General features: G+C 37.7%; 1 protein-coding gene across 4 annotated transcripts in view; it reads right to left on the reverse strand.

Annotated features, from left to right (window-relative positions):
* COL8A1 (collagen type VIII alpha 1 chain) overlaps window positions 1-26,200 on the reverse strand; it is a 186,695-nt gene that overhangs the window by 107,399 nt on the left and 53,096 nt on the right. For 3 of the 4 annotated variants that reach the window (XM_007425813.3, XM_088140784.1, XM_088140787.1), the window contains exon 1: window positions 2,330-2,471. The exons of the other annotated variant lie outside the window; for it this stretch is intronic. The gene's annotated coding sequence lies outside the window, so the exon portion shown is untranslated. Of the gene's footprint in view, window positions 1-2,329; window positions 2,472-26,200 lie in introns of those variants that run through there. 4 annotated transcript variants of the gene reach the window in all.

Raw genomic sequence — 26,200 nt, forward strand, 5'->3', positions numbered from 1 at the left:
TTGTTTCAGTGTAGAAGCGTAGTACAACAGAATAAGAGAATGTCCTTCCTCTTGAACAACTGAAGGTGCTCATCTTTGATCCATTCCATCTACCCGTTAAGTCCTTCTTCCAAGTTAAAGCACCTTCAGAGCAAAAAAGAATGTAATATACAGGAAGGGTGAAAGTTAGCAGCATCTGCGGAAAAAGCTAAGAGCCTTGGTTTGTACAAGTGGAAGAATTTTCTATTAAGACAAAACTTAACTTTTAGGACACCCCAATATTCTTAGAAATTACTAAAGCCATATATACTTACCTCCGTTCTTTGGTTTTGTTGTAGCTGAATGTGCTGTCTTTGGACATTTGATTGATTACTATTTATTGTAGATAAATAGTAAACAATTTCAGAACTGCAGCTGACTGCTATCTCAATAAATATTGAGATATATTACCATTTTTATAGCTCAATTGTACTTTTCTCTAATTAGTATTACCGTATGACACTTGATTGAGCTTGTGATCTGTTTTAAGAGATGGAAGAATAATCTGCGAGAGTTAGTACTATGTTGAAAAGCTGAAATTATTATTATTTTTTAAAATTCCTAATTTATTTAACAGCAGCCTTTCATTTTTGACACATGCAGTTATTCTGTTTTAAGTACATTTTGTGAAGTGTTTCTTCTGGAATAATAGTTGACACACATTTTCAGAAGTATTTGGGTAAGAAAAACTTGCATGGAATTTCACAGTAGAATCTTATTTTAATCTGAATTCTTCAGACAGTACATTCCTTAAATTACAGCTACTTAAGTATGGTGTATAGGTGAGTAGATGGTATTACTAACTAAAATTTGATAAATGATATTAGCAAAGGACTTTTAAAATACTAGCTGAGTGCAAAACATACAAGGCTTTCCTCATCCAAAAATTACATGCAGCATTTATTTTTCAACAAAGGGATCAGATTTTCTCCATCCAACTTTCTTAAAAAAGCACAAGGCTTAGCAAAATGTTCTCTACTTTAATAGCAATTTCAGAGCCATCAGACATTTATGTAACTTCTGGTTAGACTTCTTTCCTGCTACTATCAGATACTTACTGTTAAAAAATGTTTATATTATCAAACACCGGTTAAAGTAATAAAGTTTGTGGCATCCCATTTTAGTGTAAGGCTATGTTGTTGCATTTATACACATTGAATATTAATAAATATTATTCAGTGTGTATAAATGCAGCATTTATGTTAATAACTATGATTAAACATTTAATATTTATATTATTAAGAACAAAGCATTTCACAGAAATGAGTGACAGATCTGTCTTAGGCAGTGCAAAAACAATATATATCAAGCTACGCAGCACCACAATTAACAGTGACTTTTTGTACTGTACTAATTCCTGATTGCCTGCATTTCAGAACATTATGCAGGCATTCCCGGATTAGGATTTGCATTCCTTTTAAAAGTGGAATTTATGGTTAAATGTCATGGGAGAAATTGATTGAATGCATTGGCACAAAAATGCCTTTGGATGCATTCTTGTAAATAGAAGACAGAGTTGTATATTTTAAAAACTGCTTCCAATATCTTCTGCTTTTAATGTTTCTGATTTTATGCCAGCACTCTTAATATTGAGGCTGTCATTTATAAACATAACAGTATTGTGGTTATTACCTTATTCTATAGTATCATAAGACGCAAGAAAGAGAGGAGAAGATCCAAGGGGTAACATATGTAACATTCTCGATTTTCAAAAGTCATATACTGCTTTTAGAACACATGCTCAAGGTGCTCAGTTCAACAGACTTTTTGTCAAACCTCTGTCTGATTAGTGTGCTTTGGATGAGACAACAGATCAAACCTGCTGTCTTGCAAAACAATAAAATGCAGAAAGCTGTTATTTCCAAAAGTTATAGTGAAATTTTCACAAGACAGTCAGTAAGGCCTTTTCCGATGTGAAGGGGAAAAAAAATTAGTCTCCTTTATAGTACACATATTTCATGACTTTTCCTACTTTTTTTTTCCTCTCCTGCTCTCATTAAACTATAAGCAAAATTTAAAATGTTAAATAACAATTTCAGGGTTTTCCCCCCTTTTTTTCCCCTTAGTACTGAAAGGAAAAACAGCCTTTTGTAGCCAGAGATGTTACATATTTTCCAGTAATTTAAGCAATCCTCTTTCATCGTTGAAACAACAGCTTGCTACTTGCCATTGGAAGACACCCGTCACTGAACAGAACCTCGAAAAGTAGCAGCAGATCAGGACTGGTGCTGTGCCACCCTTGGGATGGAATTGAAGGATTTGAGAGAGAGATTGAGAGAGAGAGAGAGAGAGAGAGAGAGAGATTTCTTACCTTGAGCATGCAAGATCCAGAGAGAAGAGATCAGTGGAAAAGGAAGAAAGTGCTCTGATCAGCTGCCGGTAGCATGCCGTTGGCTTTTATGGTCAGGAGGGAGGAGCTTCTGTTCATTGTTGGTGGATAAGCAGACAGTAGCCAGAGGCCACTAGGACAGTAGATGCTGCTGTCTTTCAGGAGATGGCAACGGAGAATGCAAGACCCCCAGGGGAAAAACAGCATCCTGCTTTGGTTTAGATTGCTCAGGATATTATGAGATTTGGGTTCAGTTTTTCTTCTGAAATGTGAACAACGTATAGTCACAATGATATAAGGTCTCCATTCTTTTGGTCTAGGGACACTGTCACCGGAAAATATTTAAGGATGCTCAGAGCAGTTGTTTCTGTCAGCAGACCTTCGTTACAGCCTCTGACTTAGCAGTTAGCATTACTGGCTGTGTTTGCATGTCACACTAAATGATAAAGGTGGTTTTGGCTTAGCATGAAGTAAAGCCCCTGGCAACTGTGATTTGTAAACACACTATGGTTTGTTCAACCAAATGCAACTAAGAGCAACTAAAATGATCAAAGGCCTCAAACATCCTCCCTGCAAGATAAGCTAGAATATTTTCCATTAGTTTGGAAAAAGGAGACTGAACAGAGGACATGATAGGATCATATCTGGCATGGAGAAGGTGGACAGGGATAAATTTTCTCATTTTCTCGAAATACTAGTACCAGGGTTATTGGGCTATTGAATGAAGCAAACTGGGAAGAGATTTAAAACAGACCAAAAAAAAAAAAGAACCACCCTTCACAGAGATTTAACCTGTGGGGACCTTCACACAGAATGATGTGATTCATTGCCACAAGATTCATTACCACATTCCCATTATTTTGAGTTGCTTTAAAAGGGGATTAGTTAAATTCTTGGAGGACAGGTCTCACAGGGCTATTGGTCTTGAAGACTAAATGTTATCAATGAGTTGAGGACAGCAGGTCTTCAGATATCAGTTTCAGAGGAACACTGGGAGCAGAAGGGTATGTCTCTGTTGCCTACATGTGAATTTCCCAGAGGCAACTTGTTGAGCACCTCAGAAACAAAGTGCAGGACTAATATAGATTCCAATGTTTGCAGGGGGGTAATGGGGCACAGACTGATAAAAACAACCTTGCACTGTTGCAACACAAGCCGTAGCCCTTCGGCTATGACATATATGAAAGGGGCAGAACTTGCAGCAAAACAGCATGATGGTGCTTTGGACAAAAGGAGCGAGGTCCTGTGGACACTCATGAATATTTATTTTTATTTATTCATTTATATGTCACATGTATATAGTAACATTTATATAACAACAAAATAGTAGTTAGCCTGATCCAATAGAGCTCTTAAAGCATAATTTATATAACAGATCGCTTACTGGGTTGCATGGGCCCAGTTTCTGATCACCTGTACCTTGAACAATGTTTTCCTGCTGCAATAAATTATTCTAACTTCTCCCTAAGCTCATCCTTTCCTTTCTCCTCCTTCTTCTTGGGGCCTCCATAAGTGGATTAGAAATTTCTCATTTTTTTAGATTAATCAGAGTTTAAGGCCTTCTTAATCTTAGCCATGGTTAATGAGTTGCTTTGTGTGAGATGGGTGGCTATATAAATGTGACATATAAATAAAATAAATATCATGGAAAAAGACCTTAACAGTATATTAAAGTTGGCTTGTTTCCACTAGTAACAGGTAATTAACCACAATTTGTTTGAATTCAAACAACACAAAAACTGGTTAATCACCAATCAAAGCAACAACTTCCAAACTGCTCCTTGTGACCATTCCATAAAAGAAGAGAACTGGGATGGAATTATATTTGAGCTTTGTAGGGAGAGAGAGAGGACATAAAAACTAAATTGATTCTCTTAACTTTAAACTATAGTAAGCCTTTTCCAGGCCAGCTGGAAACTTGTAACTACTGCTTATCATACTATCTTTATTTATTATTGGTAATACTTGTACTGTGAAATAGCTTCTTTTATATGCACAAGTTAAATCCATGACAAAAACAGGTAAGTGATCTACTTCGGAAGATGCCTTGCAGCGAATCCTAGGAGAGACACTGCCAGCTCAGGTGCACAGCTTCCTATGCCAGAACCGTCTTCAGTGCAGACGCTGAAGGTTAACATCTTCCATCCTTAACATCTCCAATGAAAGGATTTGTCACAACTAGTCTGGGAATGATTTTTATGTCCGAGTCCTTGGAAAGTTCCTAAATGATTGGGCTAAAAAGCTAAATTGTCTATTTCACTCTTAGTTACCTTCATACTATCCACAAATTGGATAATGCAACCTTTTTGAGCTGGTGAGAACATTTGGACTGTGAAGAATGAGCTGTGGGCGCAAAATGGCAACTTAGGGGGTTGCCCATTCATAATGGCTGCCATGCAGGAAATACCAGTTCCAAAGTAGGAATTCATCAGAATGCTTCCTGCCACCAGTTCTAACCCTCTTTTCTACACAATGCTCACCACTGCTTATGTGTATGCTCTATCCTTTTTCCAGACACAGCTACTTGTTACTTTTATTTTCTAAGAAAGTGCATTAGAAAAATAGTAAGCTGGCCTGCTGACAAAAAAAAAAAAAAGGGAAAAAAGGGAAAAGAAAAAGAAAAAGAAAAAACATTCTTATTTTCAAGGATGCCTCTGAATGTTTTGGACTTAGAAGCATCCTTAGAAGTAAAAATGGCATTTTTTGGCAACATGCCAGACTACCATTTTTCTAATTAAAGTAACTTTTTAAAAATCTAAAAAGTCATGTGGGTCAAGGAGCTTGATGAGTACTAGTGGCATGTTGTTGTCCCTCAGTGTCTTAGTAGGGATGCCAACATTACAAAGAGGGGGGTCCTCTGTCTGGGGATCCTCCTGGACTCATGACTCCTGCTCGAGGAGCAGGTGGCAGTTGTGACTATAAGGGCCTTTGTACAACTCTGTGTTGTATGCCAGTTGCACCCATTCTTAGATCAGGAGGCTCTGCTCATGAGTGACAGTCACTCATGTCCTAGTCACCTCCCGACTGGATTACTGTAATGTGCTCTATATGGGGCTGCCCTTGAAGAGTATCCGGAAGCTTCAGCTGGTGCAAAATACAGTGGTGCAAGCAGTTATGTGTGCTTCTAGAACTGCACGTTACACCTCTGCTCCATGAGCTGCAGTGGTTGCCAGTTTGCTTCTGGGTCCAATTCAAGGTGCTGGTTTTACCCTTTAAAGCCCTTCATGGCATGGGGTCAGGTTATCTGAGGGACCGCCTCTCCCTGATTACATCTGCATGTCCCATAAGATCTGGCAGAAAAGGCATGCTGCAAGTCCTGTCTGTTAGGGAACTACATTTGGCAGGTCCCAGGAGGCAGGCCTTCTCTGCCGTGGTGCCTGCTTTATGGGACATTCTCCCCCGCAAAGTGAGGTTAGCTCCTCCCTATTTATTTTACGGAAGTCCCTCAAGATCTGGCTATGTCATCAGGCTGGGAGCTCCAGGGGACTGGTGAGAACTAGAGGTGGTTCCATAATTGATGCTAACATCCAATCTCTTGTATGTCTTATTATATTTTTTAAATTTTTTATTATGATTGCTTTTTGATATGTTTATTGTTTTATATCCTTGTTGTACGCCACCCAGAGTAACTTTTTGTGAGATGGACAGCCATATAAATTTGATAAATAAATAAATAAATAAAGTTTAGAACAACTGTACAGTATGTTCATTTATTAACTCTAATAAGGGAATGCAGAAAAGAGAGTGCATTCAGAAGTGGAAATGGAATGAAACTCTGTTAATTATGTCCTTACCTGTTAACTGTGCCTTTTCCGACGCTTTTGTAGCCCATGGCTGAACAAATTATGGGGAAAAGTCTACAGTTTATAATTTGTAAAAATTAAGAATAAGATTCTTATTCTTAAACTGGCTTCCTACTGAGTATGCATTGTTTCAGTCCAGACTGTCTGTCTTGTTTTATGTTTTTAACTGTTTTTATTGTCTTTTGGTTTTTGTGAACCATCCAGGTTCACCAAAACTGGGGTGACCGGCCATAACAAAATAAGAATAAGAATAATAAAAATATATTATTTAACTGGCTTCGTACTGAGTATGCATATGCAATGCATACATTTGCAAATACTGATTTCTTACATTCTCACATTTTCTGTTATTGTAAAGTAACTTAACTATCAGCAAACATTCTGATATTTAGAGCTTGACTGCAATGCCTTGTCCTGAAATTGCTATGGAGTAGAGATGCAAAAGTCTAGGCTGTGAGCTCCAGAGTAGGTGTCCTCATTTCAACTCTTTTTGTATATGTTTTGGGGCAATTTTAAGGTATCCATTGTACTCCTTAAGCCACCTCCCACCCAAAATTGGGAATATTAGGCCTTCTGGGCCACCCATGCTTGGAGTATGACCCTCAGGAAGCTATGCAATGCCCAGTGTGCCCCTCAAATAATGGAAAGTGAGCAGTCCTGGCATACAGAAAGTTGAGAAAATAAGAATCTAACTAGACTACCTGTGATACTACAGTCGCTAGCTGTATCCCAGTCACATCCCAGGTATTTTCTTTATTTTATTACACGTACTTATTTAAATCAGAAATGCAATGTGCATTTAAGGGAGAGGTTTAACCCTTTTCTCCCCTGCTGTGCCAGGCACAATTAAGCCACCTACATATTTACTGCAGTTCTGATAAAAATTGACCACATCTCTAACTGCAGGGATTGTTATTAGCATCATGTATACATAGGAATGAGAACATCCATCCCTTTTTTAAAAAATCGAATTTCTGGGGTATGGTAAAGCACTACAGCACAGCCTTCTTTTATACTTTGCACTCATGCTGAAATTTTCTCCTATATTTTAGTTCCATAACTTGACTGAAAAACTTACTTCATACCTACAACTTGGATTTTGTCAAGATGCCAGTAGCCAATCTTATGCTGTGTAGGCAGGCAATGTGAACTATCTCAACTGTTGTACAATGCTTCTATCCATAGAAATGCACTCAAGCCCATATTTCTCTATCTGATTGGAAGCCCCACCTTCACCAATACTAACTTTGCCTAATTGCACAGGGTTTGGTTTTGTTTTTTAAGTGAAAGCTTGCCTATGACAATTTGTCATCTATTGGACTTCATGGGTAGCTTTTGGCTTAATACCATTACTGTCTCGAGCAACTTCAGATACATAAAATTAGAGGCTCCTTCACCAGCTCTTCCTGTAATGTGATATGTGACATCATTTGCCAACAGTGCCCCTCTGGATTTTACATAGGACAAATGGGACAAACTTTGCATAAAAGAATTAGTAGACACAGGTTTGACATCAAGACTCAAAACAAGGACCAAATAATATCAGAGCATTTCAGTCTCCCAAGACACTCTATGGCAAACCTCAAAGTGACTGTTTTGGAAAAATGGGATTTTAACACCACTGCTGAGGAGAAATTGGTGAACGTACATACATGCAAAGGTTTCAGGCAATCTTAGAAAGTTTCAACAAGCACAATGGGTTTGTAACACATTGCAATTGTTACATCTCTCAATGTAATATGCGTCTCTATAACCAACCTGCCTTCCCCTTTCTTCACCCCACCTCATCCCATTTTAAATAGTACATCAGTTTAGCCACTGTATGCATCTGATGAAGTGAGCTGCAACTCATAAAAACATATGCCATTTAATAAAGTTTGTTAGTCTGAAAAGTTGCTACCAGACTCCTTAATTTTAGTTACAATTAAGTTGAGGCTGTATTTATTGTATTGGAGGAAGGTTGAATTCATTGTATTTATTATATTTATTTCTGGTTTTAGTTGTTTCTTCCTCCATTCCTTATCTTGCATCTCTAATTGTAATAAAAAAAAATCTTAATATGGCTGAATACTTTTCATATGTCAAAATATATTTCTCTGGGTCCCAGATTGCTTTTTTGTGCTATTCATTTATATTAATGAAAGTTTAAGGAGAAATTCAGTTGAATGACCTCAGCCATGATTGAAGAATTAGCTAATAGTTATTCTCTGCTAACTGAAAAAATTATTCACAGAATTGCTCAAAAGTGAGGGTGAGTTAAAAGTGGTAAGCGGTGTAAGTGAGAGATTTAAAAGATGGCCATGACTGCCTGAAGTACAAGAACTTATGCTAAATGAAACCAGAGGACTAGGAAATAGATAAAAACAATCAAATGAGATTTAAACCTTTTTTTAGATATTCTAACAAGTACAGTAGTTCTTCAAGCAAGCTGAAGATGCTGGATGATGAAGAAAGCTGTCCTTGAGATAAAAAAAATTGTTCTGGAGAATGTGGTGACATAGTAGAGGAAAGAAAATGAATGTGGTGTTCTCACGATCTCCTAACAGTGCTGGCTTCAGGATTTTCAGGCTTCCAGCTCAGCAACCACAATCTGGAAAAGGGAGGGCAGGTGCCTAAATAATTCTCAGAGAGTACATTGATTTTTTTGTATCTAATCTGTGAATAGTGCAAGTTAAAAGCATTTACATTATGAGTCTTAGCAAAATTTGCTGTCCTCGGGAACTAGCCCTGCTGCCTGATAAGTTCATAAATGATTTTGGGGATGCCAGTAATAAAGTAGACTATCTCCACTTCATGTAACAATTAATCTTGGACTTCATCCCTTAGAAAGAAAAACCCTGAAAGAAACCTTTGTCATTATCTTTATTATTATATAATAGCATGCTGTTAGCATAGCTAAAAGACATGCAGAGATGTTTTTGTTGTTCTGAATTTTGGAATTAATTCTTTCATTTTATTTATTGACTATGAAGCAAAGACATTGATGAATCCTCCAATTATTTTAGGTGATGCTCTAGCTTTGCTCTAAGTGATTTCCTTCTAAAATGGTGAATTTTGAAGAATAGCCATTATGAGATTTACCTTGTGAATTCATGATGAAAAGGACAAATAAATGAATATAACACAAAATATGATACTCTTTTCTCTTTAGATTATCATTTATTTCAAAATCTTCATTTGTAGTTTCAAAGAAGGAATGGGCTCACATAACTGAAATCTGCAATTTACTTTGCCCAGCTAACAGTGAATTTAGAAAACTTTAATGCACATTAAAAGAATGTCTGCATAATGCAGAAAGCCCTCCAATTTATTTAGCATTTAAAGTATATCTATACAGTTTTTCATGCCACCTCCATTTCAGTGTCATTTGCAAGATAAAAGGCTAAGATAATTGAAAGTAACATGCAAGTAAATAAATGCAACTACATAGAATATTTAGAATAATAGCAACAGTGAGCACTCCAATCAATAAAATAAACCTAGGCTATATAAATTGAATAAACAAACAAACAAACAAACAGTCTAAAAAATTCAGGTAGTTAAGGCTTTTTCAGAAATAATCATGGATGGGGCCAGACAGACATCCTTTGATTGTTAATTTTGTAAGAAGAGCGGGTACTATAGAAAAGGCACCATCTGTGGAGTCCTTGGAGTTCTCTGAGCTTGATTGTTTTATTGCAAACATTTTGTTTACCTGTCTCTTATGTTTGCCAATCAATAGCTCTGTTAGGTTAGCATTTATCCATCCCTGAAAAATATCAGTGGTGACAGCAGAGGGAGTTGCACTTACTTCCTAAAATTTATGATTTGGCTGGTGGGTTACTGTTATTTTCTATTAACTTTTAAAAATCCAGCGTGCTTATAGAACAATAGAAACTCTAATGCTATTTCAGAAATTGTTAGGAAAGAAACTGCTGTTTAATATATGTTGTACACACATCCCTCCCCTTCCCACCCACCCCAGATTATATGGTGAAATTTTCTGCAGGTTTTTAAAGTAAATAACTAGTGTATGAACATTTTCCAGATTGTAAAACTACCCCCAAAAGCAGGCAGTTAAAATTAGCATAGTGATCTTGAACCACTTCTCTGTAGCCCTTTTTTATTTGTTTGTCTTTTAAAATTAAATAAGCCTACTGAAGCCCATCTCAGAACAGAGAGACAGAGAGAGAAAGGGAAAGAAAGAAAGAAAGAAAGAAAGAAAGAAAGAAAGAAAGAAAGAAAGAAAGAAAGAAAGAAAGAAAGAAAGAACCAGAACTCCAAAAATATTAAAATTAAGAAACATATGGAATTAAAGAGCAATTTAAGGTATATGTTTTCAAGACTTCTTAAAAAGTCAACAAAAGGGTTATTTTTCTACCCAGCAGGAAGCACATTCCAGAGATCTGCTGTAATTTCGGAGAGTATTCATGAATTGTAAAATGTTCTACAGTCAAATGTGTAACTGCCCAGGTCAAGCCACAGCACCTTCAAAAAGTTCTTCCATCACTCTTGAAAAATCAGATTCTCTACACTGAGAAAAAAAGTAGGCAAAGCATTGAGAAAAGCTCAGAACAACGCACCCAGAAAGCGACATCATTTGTAACTCTATAAAACAAACTAATTAAGACGACAATTTTACATTCAATTCCCAGCACAGAAGGAATTGTATGGTACTTTTAGAGGAATATCTCTTGGCATGTTTGATTGTTCAATCTGACTGGTTTCCTCTGATTCCCCCACTGAAATTCCATAAATATGGCAGTGTGATTACAATATAAAAGCTTTAACGGGTATCCTGCAAATTCAGGATGAATTTGATCCTCTCTATACACTGGCTTCTGATCTTCTTCAAATCTAGAAAGAACTGATTCTTTGGGCTGGCTTCTGGCCTGCCACCTAGCCCCTGGATCCAAGGCTTGAGACAGGGGACTCCAGGTAGCCCTTATTTCCTATTCCTTTCTATGAAATGAGAATACTCATGTGATAAACTGTTATTTCGTATGAAGCAATTTCTCTTTTGCCAAAAGGAAATGTCATGCCGCGACTGTGGCTTCTATGATTAATGGGATCACTCAGCACTTGCTCTGACATAGAGATGCAGCAGTTGAAAATACAGGCTAGATGTTTCCTGCCCTGGGAACTTGCCATTGTGGACATGTTTCATGCATTTGCCATTTTTTGTAATATGTGAGAAATGCTGAGTTCTCACTTGGGCCTGACTAATAAATTTTACTGCCTATAATTAATTGTTAATGCAAACTTAAAGCTCAGTTTTCTTTACTCAAAAATATATAGTCAACATTCAGGTCAGTTACTGCATCAACTTTCTTTGTACTACATGAAAGGTCAACCTAAAATATTCAAAACCAAACCAAGACTCTAACTTTCCACACTCTTGACCAGGAAAACAAAAAACAAAAAATCCTGACCCTCCCTAAGATCATACCATAACCAGTTGCATTGTTACGCTATTCACTGCGGTGCTCCACCACACCCATCCCCAAATTATTCAGGCCTCACATCTCCCAAAAGGTTGTTCCCTTTTACTAGATATGTTTATGAAAAGTCGTGCATAGTCATAAGGTAATTGGCTTACAAAGATCTGATTTTGTAGAGCGTCCTTTATGCATTGACCTCCCATATGCTGTAGGTGTAATAAGTGTTTTACAGCCTACAGGAATTCTTATAGGTCATTCTTTGAGGAGTTTAATGTCATGCAACACAAGTGGCATAGTCTGGTCACGCTGCATTGGCCTTAATGTCAACGTTATCCAAATATATACCCTGATCTTTCAGCTTCCTCACTTGAAATAATTGACTTGATCTTCGTGACTTTTCTATAGATTTTTTTTTCATGTCAGAAATATGTAGATTATTTAATTTTCAAGAACAGGAATGTTTGGCTGACTATCTGATATCAGTGGATGAAAGTAGTCTTGAATCCTCATTGTTCATTCTAGCTGGAATAGAAAAGGCTAATATTGATAAAGTATTATAATCTAATATGATATAATATCTAATCTATGGATTTGTTTTTAAAAAAATTGCAGAGTATGACTACAGGCAAAAGAACTAAAAGTCAATAATCTCGATATTACATGTCAGAATAAAATAGGTTTATTCAAAATTATACATATGATATATGCAAGCTCAGTTTCCTTAGTGCCTATTATATAGTTACATAGTCAAAATATTGCTATTCATGCACTAGAAGGAAGTATCAGTAGATTTGGGGGAATCCCAAACTTTTAAAAAATATTTGGGTAAAAATGGGTGAGTGGAGTCCCAAAACAGTTAAATGAAAAGAATAAACCTAATGTAGGAGATACATTCCAAGAGTTTCTCAGGACAGAAAAGCCAGTTATGTCAATAATCAACTGCCATCTAGCACCAAGCATGAGAAACAGAAAGCGTAATGTCTGTTAAACTGTACGAAAGGTGAAAAAAAGAAAAAGTAATTCCAGATTTAAAATGCAGTGGGCATAAGAAGAAAGTTCACTCTCATGTTGATAGTGGTCAATCAACTGCTTTAAATGGCTTCATTCTAGTATGCAATAAACATTCTTATCTTCTCATATCATGGTGAGTGTCTGAGTAGCTTCTGCCGAATTTGAGCCCGTGAATCTGACACCTAGGTGGTTCCTTTGTGTCAGTAAATCCTATCAATGTGGCAACTGCTTCACTCACAGAACTCAACACATGCTCCAATTAATCCTTTTGACACATGTTCTCTTGAATTGTGGAAGATTTTTTTCTTCCTGGAATGATTTTTGCGAAGGTCTTCCAGGAAATCATGGCTTCCATGCACTACTGAGTATGTTATATTCCACAATTGTGGAACTGCTATTTTTACTTGTTGGACACTGCTTAAAGAAGATGCACCCTACTTATGTAATTTGGGGAAATCACACCATAAAATTGTTTATGAGCATTGTGAAATTAAAGGATTAGGAAATTTATTATATCAAGTTCTCTGATAAGATTGGCTTGTAAAACTGAAAAGTGGTCAAAACACAAAGGAATTGATAGGAAATAAAGGGTGCCCACAAATCTCTTTCCTCCAGAGATTTGTGGACAAGAAAAGGATCAGTTTCATGTTTAATACTGAACAAAAAATGTGCAGACAGAAAATTGAACTAAAACAAACAGCAGTAACTGGAGTCTACTGGTGCTTTTGACTGCCAAAAAAAAAATGGCTTTTCTAGCACCTCCTATTTTCCCCAATTTTCAAAGTGGGTAAATTATATTCATGTTCTAACCCAATGGATATTTTGCAGAGCTGTTTATCAGATCCCAACTGAGCAACAATTGGAAAATGAGTGGCATTATTGTGTTTCACACATGAAAAACATTCCAGTGGGGATCCCACCTTTTGTCTCTCTTAGGATTCAGAGTTATACGTGATTTTAATTAGAATAGTAGAAAAGAAGTTGGCACTAATATAATTAAAAGTCACTTGTACAGATATGGAGGATGGTAAGAACAGGCTGTTGAGATCAAGGCTATAATGGGAAGTTTTTCACCATTCCAAAGTAGCATAAACAAGGTGGTCTTTTTCTTTTTTTCTTTTTCTTTTTCTCCCTAGTGTACTTGTCGAGGCATATGCACGTTGTTCTTTTGTGTTCAGTGGCTTCAAACCAAACTCTTTGTATACCCAAAGGCTTCATTGTTTGGTCATTTGAAAGGAAGGCTCTTTTGTTACAATGAACAAGACAAATAGTTTGGCATGGCAGCACCTTATCCTTTCCTTGCTTAAATCCTGTACCTCAGGAAGAAAAACAAGGCCAGAAAAGTCATCCTTTCTCCCTTGGCTAGCTGATAATATTCAGTTTTGGAGATAGTGTATGGGAAATCTCAAAAGTCTGCAGATTTCATTTGTACTCTGGTAAAAACAGGTGATTTGATAATGCTCTGTTTAACTCCCTGTCCCTTAGGAACGTAACCCTGAATTCAGAAAATCTCCCTTTCAAAAGATTAAGGGAAAAAATGCCTCCATTAAGTATTTCAATGAAACTTAGATGATCCTCTCATATTTTTAAAAAAGTAAGAATGAATTAAGCAATAGTTCTGTCTATTAAAGAGTGCCATCTGGCAGGACCCAGGAAGAGACCATTTTCTGTCATGGCACCCACTCTTTAGAATATCATTCTTTAGAGTAGACCCAACCCTGGTAGCCTATAAACCTGACAGCTTTAAAGACCTGGTTATGTCACCAAGCATGGGGGTCAGAATATGTGTCAGAGCTCTTGGGATGGTTGTAGTAATGGTTATTATGGTTTTTTACCTGGGTGTCAATCTGTATTTATGGTGATATTATTGTTATTTGATGGTTTTAAGTACTGCTTGCCAGATTCATGAGGTTGCGATGGGCAGCTATATGAAATGGATGGATGGATGGATGGATGGATGGATAAGCAAGCCTAGTCTTGCCTTCAGATAAGCCCAGCACATTTCTGATTGTTAGGAAGTGAGAATTATCATTGCAAAACTCATGTTAGTGGGCATTCTCTTCTTATCTAGGCTCAAGATAGGCTGAGAACGTATTAAAAATACTGTTGTGGTGGTTTTTCTCTTAACCCTTTGTTTATATTTTGCTAGAATATAGCATAAACAAACTGGAACCTCAAGTCATTTTGTTTTCCCTGGAACTATTTTTATTTAAGTGGAGCATTTCACTTTATGTCATAATCATTTACCCTCAAGATCCACAAATTAACCAGATGTTTGCAAATTAATTGTAGCAACTTTGCTTTGCTGTTTGTCAGAGCTCTCTGACAATCAATTTTGAGGAAACCTTTCAAGCCCAAGAGTACTATTGCCAGACAAGATGACCTTTTGGTAAATGTACACCAAGTTACTTAAACTGAATAGTTTGGCAGCTATTGTGAATCTTCTTCCTTAGTGTGACTAGAATAGGGGGGGGGGGGAGAAAGTATTGAAAAGATGATCAGAAAAAAATTAAAAAGTGATACATTGTTTTTCAGTGCTTGGAGGGACCTGTGATGACCTCTGACATGCTACTTGACAAGTTTAAGCTGCAGATGCTTTAGATTTCTCCCTTTGACAGTCCCAGTTGCTCAAGAGCCCAAACAGACTGACTTTTGCAGAGTAAGAGCTCTTGCCAGATGATAGTGGAGCAGAAAGAAGGCATTCCCTGGGTGCATTCTGCAGAATTCAAAGCTTTTGCTTTGCTCTGCTATATCAGCAAACTGGCAGCAAATCTATGCCAACCCTCAGAATTTTTACCATGTTTATAGTAAGATTCAGAATTCTGTATAAGAAATATTCCATAATAGGCAAGCTTAGGTCTTAATAACTCTATTTATCAAACCCTAATGACTATATGAATTTAAATCAAATGCAGGTCCAGCAATTAGACAGCATCCTCCATGATCCATGAATCAAAATGAGCTGTAAGTATGTGTAGTGTGACAATGTACAATTTATTGCATGTTTATTTACAATATTATTCTGAAAGTCAGCCTGAGGTCCTGTCAGCAAAATATATTAATCATTCCTATTTTGATAGGCACATGCTACAGTATGTGTACTGCTTCCCAAACAATTTCCCACAAATGCTATGTTTGAACCAAGAATCTCCTAATTTGGACATGAGTATTCCCAGTTTAACAAAAGCATTGAAAGTACAAATCAAGCAAGGTATTAATATTAGGTCTACAGTTGCAATAATAGGATTAGGAGAAGCCACCAAAAAGGAGGATGATATTGGAACCAAGAAGATGATGATTGGCATATTGCTACAGATTGATAAGAATCAGAGAAAACTAGACCTTATTTAAAGATCTTATAGAATGCCCTTTAATATATTTTTTTTCCAATGGGCAAGTTTATCATCAGAAGATTGTTTACTATGCTATTTATATAACTGGATAGTCACCTATCAGGAAAGCTAAAAGACTCCTGTGTAAAGCAGGGACTGGACTAGATGTCCTGAAAGGTTTCCTCCAGTGTTGAATTGCTATCACTATGTGTTACTGGAATGCATTCAATCAGATGGTAAGATTTTTTTTTAATTGTTACTGTACATCTGCAACCAATCAGAATTCTGGGAAAGCAGGCAATATTTGGTATATGGGCAAATGTTAAAGATTATATTTAACGACATATCTGTACTGCCATGGGGCCACCACCCATTTATGGGGGCCCAACCATTTGGGCCACCACCGTTTTTGGAGGCAGGAACAGATGATGCCATCCTCTATTCATTCCCTCTATTCATTCCCATGAATGCATCTTCCACTTGTATTTTTCTGTTCCATGTTGAAAATAGTGTTTCCCTGCTTCTGCTGTCTGGTATATCTGCTGCACTTTTTCTTCTGGGCAATCCCCTGCACCCAAGTGGCCTTGTACCCAACTAGCTACTGCATGCAATGGAAAGGAATCCCCCCGGCCCAGCTTCATCAATGATTGTTTCCAGTTGTCTAATCTCTGCTGTAGCTACTGTTACCAAAGGCATTCCTGTAGTATAATTGATAGCACATTTGTATGTTCTATCCACCAGGAACTCTTTTTTAATTGCTATTTTTCCCCAGAGTTACTGACTTTACTGCTGTTTTTTTTTCTTTTTTAATAAATCCACCAGTGCACTGATGAAATGTTTCTTTCGTTTTCTTTTTACTCAGCTCCCAAATAGCCCAAATGAATGTGCTTTGCTTGCTTAAGATTTTAGTTAGATGACTAAGATTCTAGATTGCGTACTTGGAGTCCAGGAAGAGAGAACGGGGACTTTGCATGCATAAAATCCCTTCATATGGGTTGACAGATTAGCAGCAAGGCCTATGAAATCTTCTGCCTGATGTTCTGACAAGCTGCTGCCAGTCAAAGTAGACAAAATTCAGAGATTCTAATCTGATATAAATAGCTTACTGTGGTTTTTTTTCCCTTCATTCTTTGCCCTACAATCTTTTTTTTTTCTTTTTTGAGTTCTGCCCTTGCAAAAATGTGCAATTTTAACATAAACCTGATGGAAATGAGATCAGCAGTGCATAGCTAAACAATGTAATTTGCTAGTAGATGGTGTAATAATGGCCACCAACTAGTGCAGCTATAAAAGGTAATCAGCATTGTGAAAGCTAAATACTGAATTGTACCACACATGGAGAAAATTGCATCTGCTGCTGGATTGCTTGCATCACTCCGGCTGCAAAGCATCAGTAACACACTGTAAATTCTTAAATACTCTACTTCCTTGGCATTCTTTACCATTGTTTTAAAATTTCCCTTCTCACTTCAACTACTGGTGATCCTGAATTCTGCCAGTGTCTGTGTGGGTGTTTGTTTTCTGATTGGACAGACTACCTCCCATGCTTCCTGCCTCCAGCTTGCATTTCTCTGGCCAAGCCAGGAGATAAAGTCTCAGAGAGTTACACCACCATGAAAGTCGGAAACCAAGCAGTGACAATTAGCTCTGTAGAGAAAATATATTTTACCAGCAATGCTGATCTGCCACAGTGAAAAAAGAAGCTGATTTTTACCTTCTCATCTTTTACTGAAAGTTTACTTAATCCCGCATCCTAGCCCAGAAGCAGGAAACATTCTGACCAAGAAGTTTTCTTGCATTTTTGTTGCCCAACAAGTGACATTCATTTTACCTGGAACAGAGATTGAGCTACATGGCCCATAAATCCTGTTTCTTCTTTTACTCCCTTTATGTGTATACCCTTATTAACATCTCTAAGATATTAAAGTCACATCAATAACTTGCCTTTAAAAAAAAAACACTTTATAAAGATTCAGCAGAAAAAACAGTCTAACGTATTATGGATAGGAAGAAATCTCTCACTAGTTTAGACTACTACTGTGTACTTATTTATGTCTTTGCCATTCATGAAACAAATGGTGTGGTTCATAACTCAGTTCTATCAAATTTATAGCATTGTGTGCTCTTGATTCAGAGACTTCAGAGACTTTGCTATGCAAGGTAGTCCTTGCGTTACGATGGCAATTGGGACCAGGATTGCCATTGTTAGGCGATGCAGTCATAAAGTGTGATGTCACATGACCACATCACTAAGCGTCGGCAACCAGAAGTCGCTTTGTGTGAGATGGGTGGCTATGTGACAAATAAATAAAAATAAATAAATAAATCCTGGCAGTCCTGGTTGGTTTTGTAACCCCAGGACCGCATGGGTCTTTAAGCAGGAAGAGGCAGGAGTCCCAGGTAGGAGCAGGGGGGATGGGGGCTGCCACAGGCAGGTGCTCCAGAATGGGGGCGGGTCAGCTGGGGCCATGGGGGGGCCAGTGGAGGCCTTGGGCAGGCACTGGGAAGCATGGGCAGGCTAGGAAGGGCCACTGATAGGGTGCTGCAGGCAGGTGTGTTATGGAATGTGGGTGGGCGGGGGTGCTCCATAGTGGACTCCTTGGGAGAAAAAGTGGCAGGAGCAACTTACTGGAGCAACTTGCGACCTTGTCTGCTGGCTTCCCCATTGACTTTGCTTGTGGGAAGCCAGCAGGGAAGGTCGCAATGGTGATCATGTGACATGGCTTACTTCAATGTCATAATTGTGAGCTCGATACCTGAGCACCCGCATCATGACTACGTGACTGTGGGGATAATGCAATGGCCGGAACTTCGAAGTCTATTTGTCAGCACTGCCATAACTTGAAATGGTCACTGAACAAATGGACATAAGCCGAGGACTACCTGTAATTGTGAAATGCTATGGATTATATATCTGATTCATAGACTAGTAGTAAATGAAAACCTTCCAGTTTAACAGCAGAATTCTTAATCATAAACTTAATTTCCGGACAAATTTTAGAGTATCTCAGACCAATATTTAGAAAGTTCAAACATTCAAACATCTTCACAGGTGAATATTGACAAATTTGTATATGAGCTTTTCTTAATTAGACATCTGTAGCAAAAATCAGCTATTGCTAGGGCAATGTAAAGTTGCCAACATTATATACATTGTCCCTGGTAACTTCACTCTTCTGTATGTTCTATACCCAGTTGGTGTTTTGTGATACCAAAACACAGCAGGATAAGACTACATAAATCATGGCCTGCTGGAGGCAAGATAAAACCAGCATCATGGAGACTGATGGTAAACTGGAGTTCTCAGACCATCCGAGGGTCTTCATACATAACAAATGAAGAAAGACTTTGTGTTTTCAAAGTTTTTTTTAAAATAAGACCAAGAAAAACAAAACTTTTATCTAAAGGGCTAGTTGACTTTTAAAGGAAGGGAAATTAAAATCAAGAATTTTAAAGTACTATAAATAATGACTATAAATAATTAAAGGTGAAGTTTAAAATTACCTCCGTGAATATTTTTTTTTAAAATCCTAGTTGTAATAATCCTTATTTCTAGTGGAGGAGAACTCATTAGTCATCAACTATGATTACGGTCAGGTTAGAATGAGAAGAAATACTTCTTCAAATATTTGTTTCATTTGTTTTTGATTTGGAAGCACAGTGGAAGTGAGCAAACTAGTCTGTTCAGGCTAATCTATTCTGCAGTAATTGCAGCTAGTCTGTATATAATATATTACAGTATTCTATATAGGAAACAAGAGGAATGTGGGCAAACTGGTTGGGTACACATAACAAACCTAAGTTATGGTTTGTTTAACCACGCATCATTACATAAACCACAGTTAGATGGTCTTGCAGAACACTCTAAGCAAAATTCAAACCAACCACATAAAACGGAGCCAGTTACGTGGATCAGGACATTTATTTGCTCAGGAAAGGTCTTAGGTGATACAGCGGCAGTAAATTAAAGGCTGGAAGCCACACCTCCATCCTCTAGACTTCTTTTTTCATGAAAAGTGCTGAACTGGGTGAATATACCATTTCTTTTAATTAGAGAGCCCTTTGCCCACAGGAATCCATTCATAAGGCTGTCAGCATTCACTGATCTATGTTTGAAGTGAATAGCAAATGTATCTGCTTTCAGTTTCACTGAAGAATGATCAACATGTGCATGCAAATGTCATTTTCCAGAGAACGAACCTGTTCTACATTTTATTTATTTGTTTGTTTGTTTGTTTGTTTTATTCCATTTGTATAGCCACCCATCTCACACCAGTGACTCTGGATGGTGAACAATCATAAAAACAATTAAAACAATTATAACATAAATTAAATACAGATAGCAGCCAAGAGATATTATAATCCGCCGGTGTCAACATAACCAGGAAATGGGGCCCTTCACACACTTGGCACCCCAGGCCCGGGCACATAGCCAGGTCTTCAAGGACTTCTGAAAGGCCAGCAGGGTTGGGCCCATCCTAATCTCAGGAGGGAGAATGTTCCAGAGGGCAGGCACTATGGCAGAAAAGGCACGTCTTCTGGTCCCTATCAGCCTACAATCCTTGGCTGATGGAACCCAGAGCATGCTCTTCCTGCTGGACCGGATTGGATGGGTAGAAACACTTGGGAATTATACACTAAGTATCCAATCTGTCCTGCTATAAGGATGGCAAAAGCTCCAGAAATTGCTCTCCACTATTAATTTGCAAGTCAAGGACTGAAGTTGTTTTTATTTTTAACATATGCATTACATTCAATTCAAAGGCTTTAAGACAATGTGCCCTATCAATATGCCATCTAATTCCAGAGAGATTCCATTTTTAGACAGAGTTACTCTCCCCTGTGACAAAGGGTTTTGTAACTTGGGGATCCTCCAGACTCAAGCTCTTGCTCAAGGAGCACTTTGCAGCTATGCCTGTAGGGAGGTGAATGGGCTTTGCACAACCATCTATTGTTCCAGTTTTGACCCCTTCTGGAATGACAGGCTTTATTCACAGTTACTTTTGCCTTAGTTAACACTTGACTGGATCCTTGAATAGCGCTTGGAAGCTACAACTGAGCCGGAACACAGTGGCACAAGTAGTCCTGAGTGACCCTTGTTGCAACCCTATAACACTGCTACTTCAGGAGCGTCACAGGTTAGTGGTTGGCTTCTGAGCACAATTCAAGATCTTGATTGTCATCTTTAAAGCCCTGTATGGTTCAGGACCTGAATATGGTTAAATGACATGTTTATTCTATTACAAATGGAAACAGTTTTAATGGAGAGAGTAGATTGCAGCTATCCCCAAAATTTTATATTGTGACTTTATGGTTTTGATTTTTTATTATATTTTGTTTTATTTTAATCTGAGGTACAGAGGGGGAATTGTATGCCACCAAGAGTCAGTTGTGATTGGAATGGATTATAAACCTGTAAGTCAATCAATCAATTAATCAATCAAAGGGATTCCACAATCGGTGATTTTGCCTTGAATTGATCACTGCCTGGTAAAGACTGGGTCATCACAGTTAATCTCACTCTGTAGAGCAGGGACCAGATTACATTGTTCTGCTCCTCAGAGGCTTTTCTACCCTCTGGAGAATATTTTCTTGAACCTGGGCAGCACCTTATTTATTTTATTAACCTGTTGAACACACAGGATAAATAATTCTGGGACTCAGTTTCTCTGTGCCCTCCCAGACTATTAATCGACCCTGTGATATCCCATTTCACTGTTGTGTGCTGTTGCTTGAAAGTAGGCACCTTGAGGAATGCTTGTATGTTGCAGATTTACAGACAGCTCTGGTTGGAAAGGTATAGAATTTAATGTAAGGCCTTTGTCATAGTGTTCAGAGAGAAAAAGAAGCCAACAGAGATTTGCATAGCTGTTGGGTAGATTATATACAGTAGCTCTCAGCTGGTGTACTAGTAGCATCTGAACTTCACTATGAGCAGTTGGTGCTGTACTTCATGGATCAACATGGACATACAGTATTTCGAGCAAAAACATAACTGAGATAGCTAGTGTACATCTTTCAAGTCACTGTTTGCCTCACGACCCATCTGGTAGTCCCTAATTAGAATGGCAACAGACTCTTTTTCCATTGCAATTAGTTAAAACTGCAACTAAATTAACTTTTTTTCACATTTTTATGTACTTTCAACTATCCTGCCTGATGAACAATTCTGAAGATCATTCTTGTGTTATTTTTTATTTTGAGATTGCTCAATAAAGCTGTTATATTAACACTAATATAGATGTTACAATAACTGCACAGAAAAGGTCAATGATTATATGACATCATTAGAAATTATCACTATGCCTTATTCTCATTATAAGACAATGAGCATTCCAGCAGGCAAATTGATGAAATTAATGCAATTTTATACAAATTGAAGTTTAAATGAATGTTCTGTGTAGTCCTGGGAGCTACATTAAACTTTCCAGAATCAGGCATCAATTTCTCTGTGTGTATTTGTTATTTTAATTAACAACTGAACTATAAAAGCATATATTGAACCCTGAGGATATATTCTTCAAATGAAAAGTGATTGAAGTAGTGAAACAATATAAAGAATAGAAGATGCTTAACTATAATTCCACCAGCCATTTGTCTATCATTTTAACTGCTTTCCTCTTAATTTCCAGATCTATATTTCCAAGAATAAAGAAAGGTTTTAGAACCCTGAGGGCAAGCAATAAATAAATAAATACCCCCAACTTACAGTAAAAAAGCAAGTATGCAGGGAAAGTTAAATCTAAGCACTACACTTCCCAGGGGCCATACTGCTTTTCCAACTTCTAGAAGTTATTTTACCCCTAGAATAACCACTTTTCTTAGTGGCCTTTGGAGATAGTAATTTGCTAATGAATTTCAGCAGCAAGATCATGCTGCTAAAAGTCGGCAAATCATGGATTTCAGCAGCAAAGCACCAAATTACATTAGTGTTTTTCCACTTTGTGTTAAGCCTCCAACAGGCATAATGGACCTAATTTAATGTTTAATACAAAATCTTCAAACATCTCCAACCTTAAAAAATAGAGCAAAAATTCTGTCCCTTCACCCAACACACACCCTGTGATCCTCAGAAGCTGGGGGGAAACAATAAAATAAATAAATTGAAAAGTACAACCCGAGCCTCAAGAAGTGAGCCTCTCCTTGCCCTAAAATAAGAGTTTCCTGGGGCATATATACATGCCTTTATATGCAATATATAGTTTGGCCCTAATGCGCCTTTGTCATTTGTCCTTAAATAGTCAGCAACTCCAGCTAAGCATCGCAATTTCTCAGATTTGTATGTGGGAAAAATTGCACTGTAAATTATTGTTAAATCAATATTTTAGATTCATGCAAAGAGGCTGCTTGGAAAGTCTAATCTCTTGGTGTTAAATCAAGCAGTGATCTACTCAAATAGGAGTCTGAGTAAAAACTGTTCTCAGAAGCTATGAAAAGAGATGAAGGAAGTAAGAAGTGATATTTCTATCCAGTCTGCTTGGCGTGTGAAACAAATAGTATTTTTTTTTTCCTCAGAGGAATTTGAATATGTCTCTGAGATATTATCATTTTCTTGAAAAGGGACAAATATGGACATTTTAAAAATATCAGTGATTCCTTTCTGGAAGTTTTTAACATTACTATAACTGTTGGTCCTTTTTATAAGTAAAAGTATTACAGTCTAAGGAATGAAGTATTTTAAGAATGCTTCCAAACAACGTTAGGCAGACACTGGAATTTTCTAACACTAATGAGAACAAGGACCATTGTTTAGTGTGTTATGAATAAGAACAGTAAGAGAAGTACACTTTCCTTTGATTTAGGAAACATGGGGGTGTGGTAGAAGAGTAGGCAGGCTTTTTAGCAGGCAACTGCTATTCAGAAGGCAGCTCCAGTTACCAAGGGTCACACTTTATAGTGGGATAGTGATTCTGAGGGCAGGAGGGGTGCAACATATCAAGTCATCTGTCGAAGTAATCGGTTAAATCACTTTTGATTATTTAGGAGCATTTCTCTGGTAAATCAGTTTAATGCATATATACATATATTCACATGTGTGTATGTATCTTTGTATTTTCCTTCCTCCCGCTATGCTGCCTCATTCTGGCAGGGTGATGTTCCTGGGAGGGATGATTGAAGAATGTTGATAGTGTATACAAAGAGTATATACTCCCAGAAGGGACACCCAAGGCATAAGAATCAGCCCAGCTGCCCAACTAAACCACATGGATAGACAAGATAAAGTGATTGACGCTATAGTGCTGAATGATGGGCCCTTCAGGTTAGATGATACTCAACGTGCTACTGAGGTAGAGCTGAAGACCTTTCACATTACTAATGGTGTTTATAATGTGACTAGATTAAAGCCTTTGGGATGTCTAGTTGCTGATGTTGCCTTATAGGAAAAGAAAATCCAAAATTGCAAGACAGAATTACTGGAACATAAGAAGCATGAATGTGAAAGTTCAACACACAGTGAAAGTTGAAATGAATTGACTACACATTGACATCTTAGTATCAACAAATTGATATGGTCTGGAATTTTATACTTTCAGCCAGAAGAACACACAGTTTTATTACTTAGGTCATGGAAAACAAAGAATGAACGACATTGTTTTTATAGTTAGGAAGATTCTGGCAAGAACAGTATTTGGCTACAATGCACTCAATGAGCAAATAATATGGATTAGATTTGTGGACAGCCCTTTAATATGATGATTGTCCGAGCTTATGTTCCAACTACTGATGGAGAAAAAGAGGAGATTGATTAATGTTGTGGTCAAATTCAATCTGAAATCCATAGAACATGGAAGTAAGATGTGCTGCTTCTGGTGGTAGGCTGGGTACCAAAGCTGGAAGTAGTAAGAGGAAAATGTAGTTGGACTGTATGATCTAAAAAACAGAAATGAAGCAGGAAAACAATTTATCAGTTTTTTCTAATCCTATTATTTCTTCATTGCTAACACATTCTTCAAACAAACAAACAAAATATCGCCCATATACCCAGGCATCACCATTTGGCATACACAGATTGACTATATTACTGGTATAAGGAGGTGGAAGAGCTCAGTTATAAAAGCAAAGATGTGGCCAGGAAAGATCTTGCTACTTGCTACTCATGTTCAGGTTCCATGTCAAAATAAAGCAGAAGAACAAAGCCAATCTGTTTTCATGATATGATCTTGAGCATATACCCACCATTTTCAAGGAGAATCATTTGGAAGTCCTGAACCTTATTGATAGGGAATCAGAGGAACTGTAGAATTAAATCAAAGAGGTTGTTCAGGATGAATCTGAAAAGAAACTACCAAAGACCAAGAAATAGAAGAAAGCAAACTGGATATTAGAACAAATGATGGAAATTGCCAAGAAGAAAGAGAAGTCAAAGCCAGGAAAGATAACAGCCTCAGGAAGGAACTTAACAAGGAATATCAGAGAGCTGTCAGAAGATGATAAAAAGCAGTATTACAATGACATTTGTAAACATTCAGTGTCATACAAAAACACTGAAGATGGAAATAAACATGGAAAACCAAGGAAAGTCTCCCAAAAGATCTTCAAACTCAGAAGGAGGCTCCAACCTCAAATAGATATGCTAAAGGATGCCAATGGACAAACAGTAACTGATTTAAAGAAGATGAAGAAAAATGGAAGGAGTATATTGAATTCTGTACAATACAGATGTCAACATCTAAGATACTTTATAAAAATTCCCTACTTATAAGAACCTCTAGAACTAGAAGAGGAAGTTAGATAAGCACTCAGTCATTACCAGGTTGGAAGGCTACAGGAATTGATGCAATATGTACAGAAATATGGCAAGCAACCAAAGAGAGGGAGAGAGGGAGAGAGGGAGAGAGGGAGAGAGATGTTGCCATGTTTAAGCCTGTGCTGCTTTAAGGCACTGAGGCAGAAAATGCCTTTGAAGGGACTGTATGGGAAGTTGGTTCCCAGAAGAGACATGCTGTGAGTATGCTGGGCTGTGTGCAGGTGCTAGTTCCTGGACCCAGAGGGAGAAGAGGATGAAGACATTGGCTGGAGGCTTCCTTGAGAGAAGCAAAGTGAAGGCCCAAACTCAAGGCAGATAGGGACAAGGGAGGCACCTGCCTGTAGACAGATGCCTGGGACCTTTGGGGAAGTCCCAGACTGAGAAGAGCTGGACAGAAGACCCAGAGGAAGGTGCATCATGCAGCATCTATACAGAGGAACAGCTGGTGAGGTCTGAAAAAGCATTAACAAAGACTTTATGCACACATCAAATTGGAAGAAGTCAGGCTACAATACCAAAGACAGGAGACTTAACAGCAT

Source organism: Python bivittatus, unplaced genomic scaffold, assembly GCF_059951505.1.
Source record: "Python bivittatus isolate LINGU-HERP-01145 unplaced genomic scaffold, Pbiv_v1 ctg000340_np1212, whole genome shotgun sequence".
NCBI classification, from domain to species: domain Eukaryota; kingdom Metazoa; phylum Chordata; class Lepidosauria; order Squamata; family Pythonidae; genus Python; species Python bivittatus.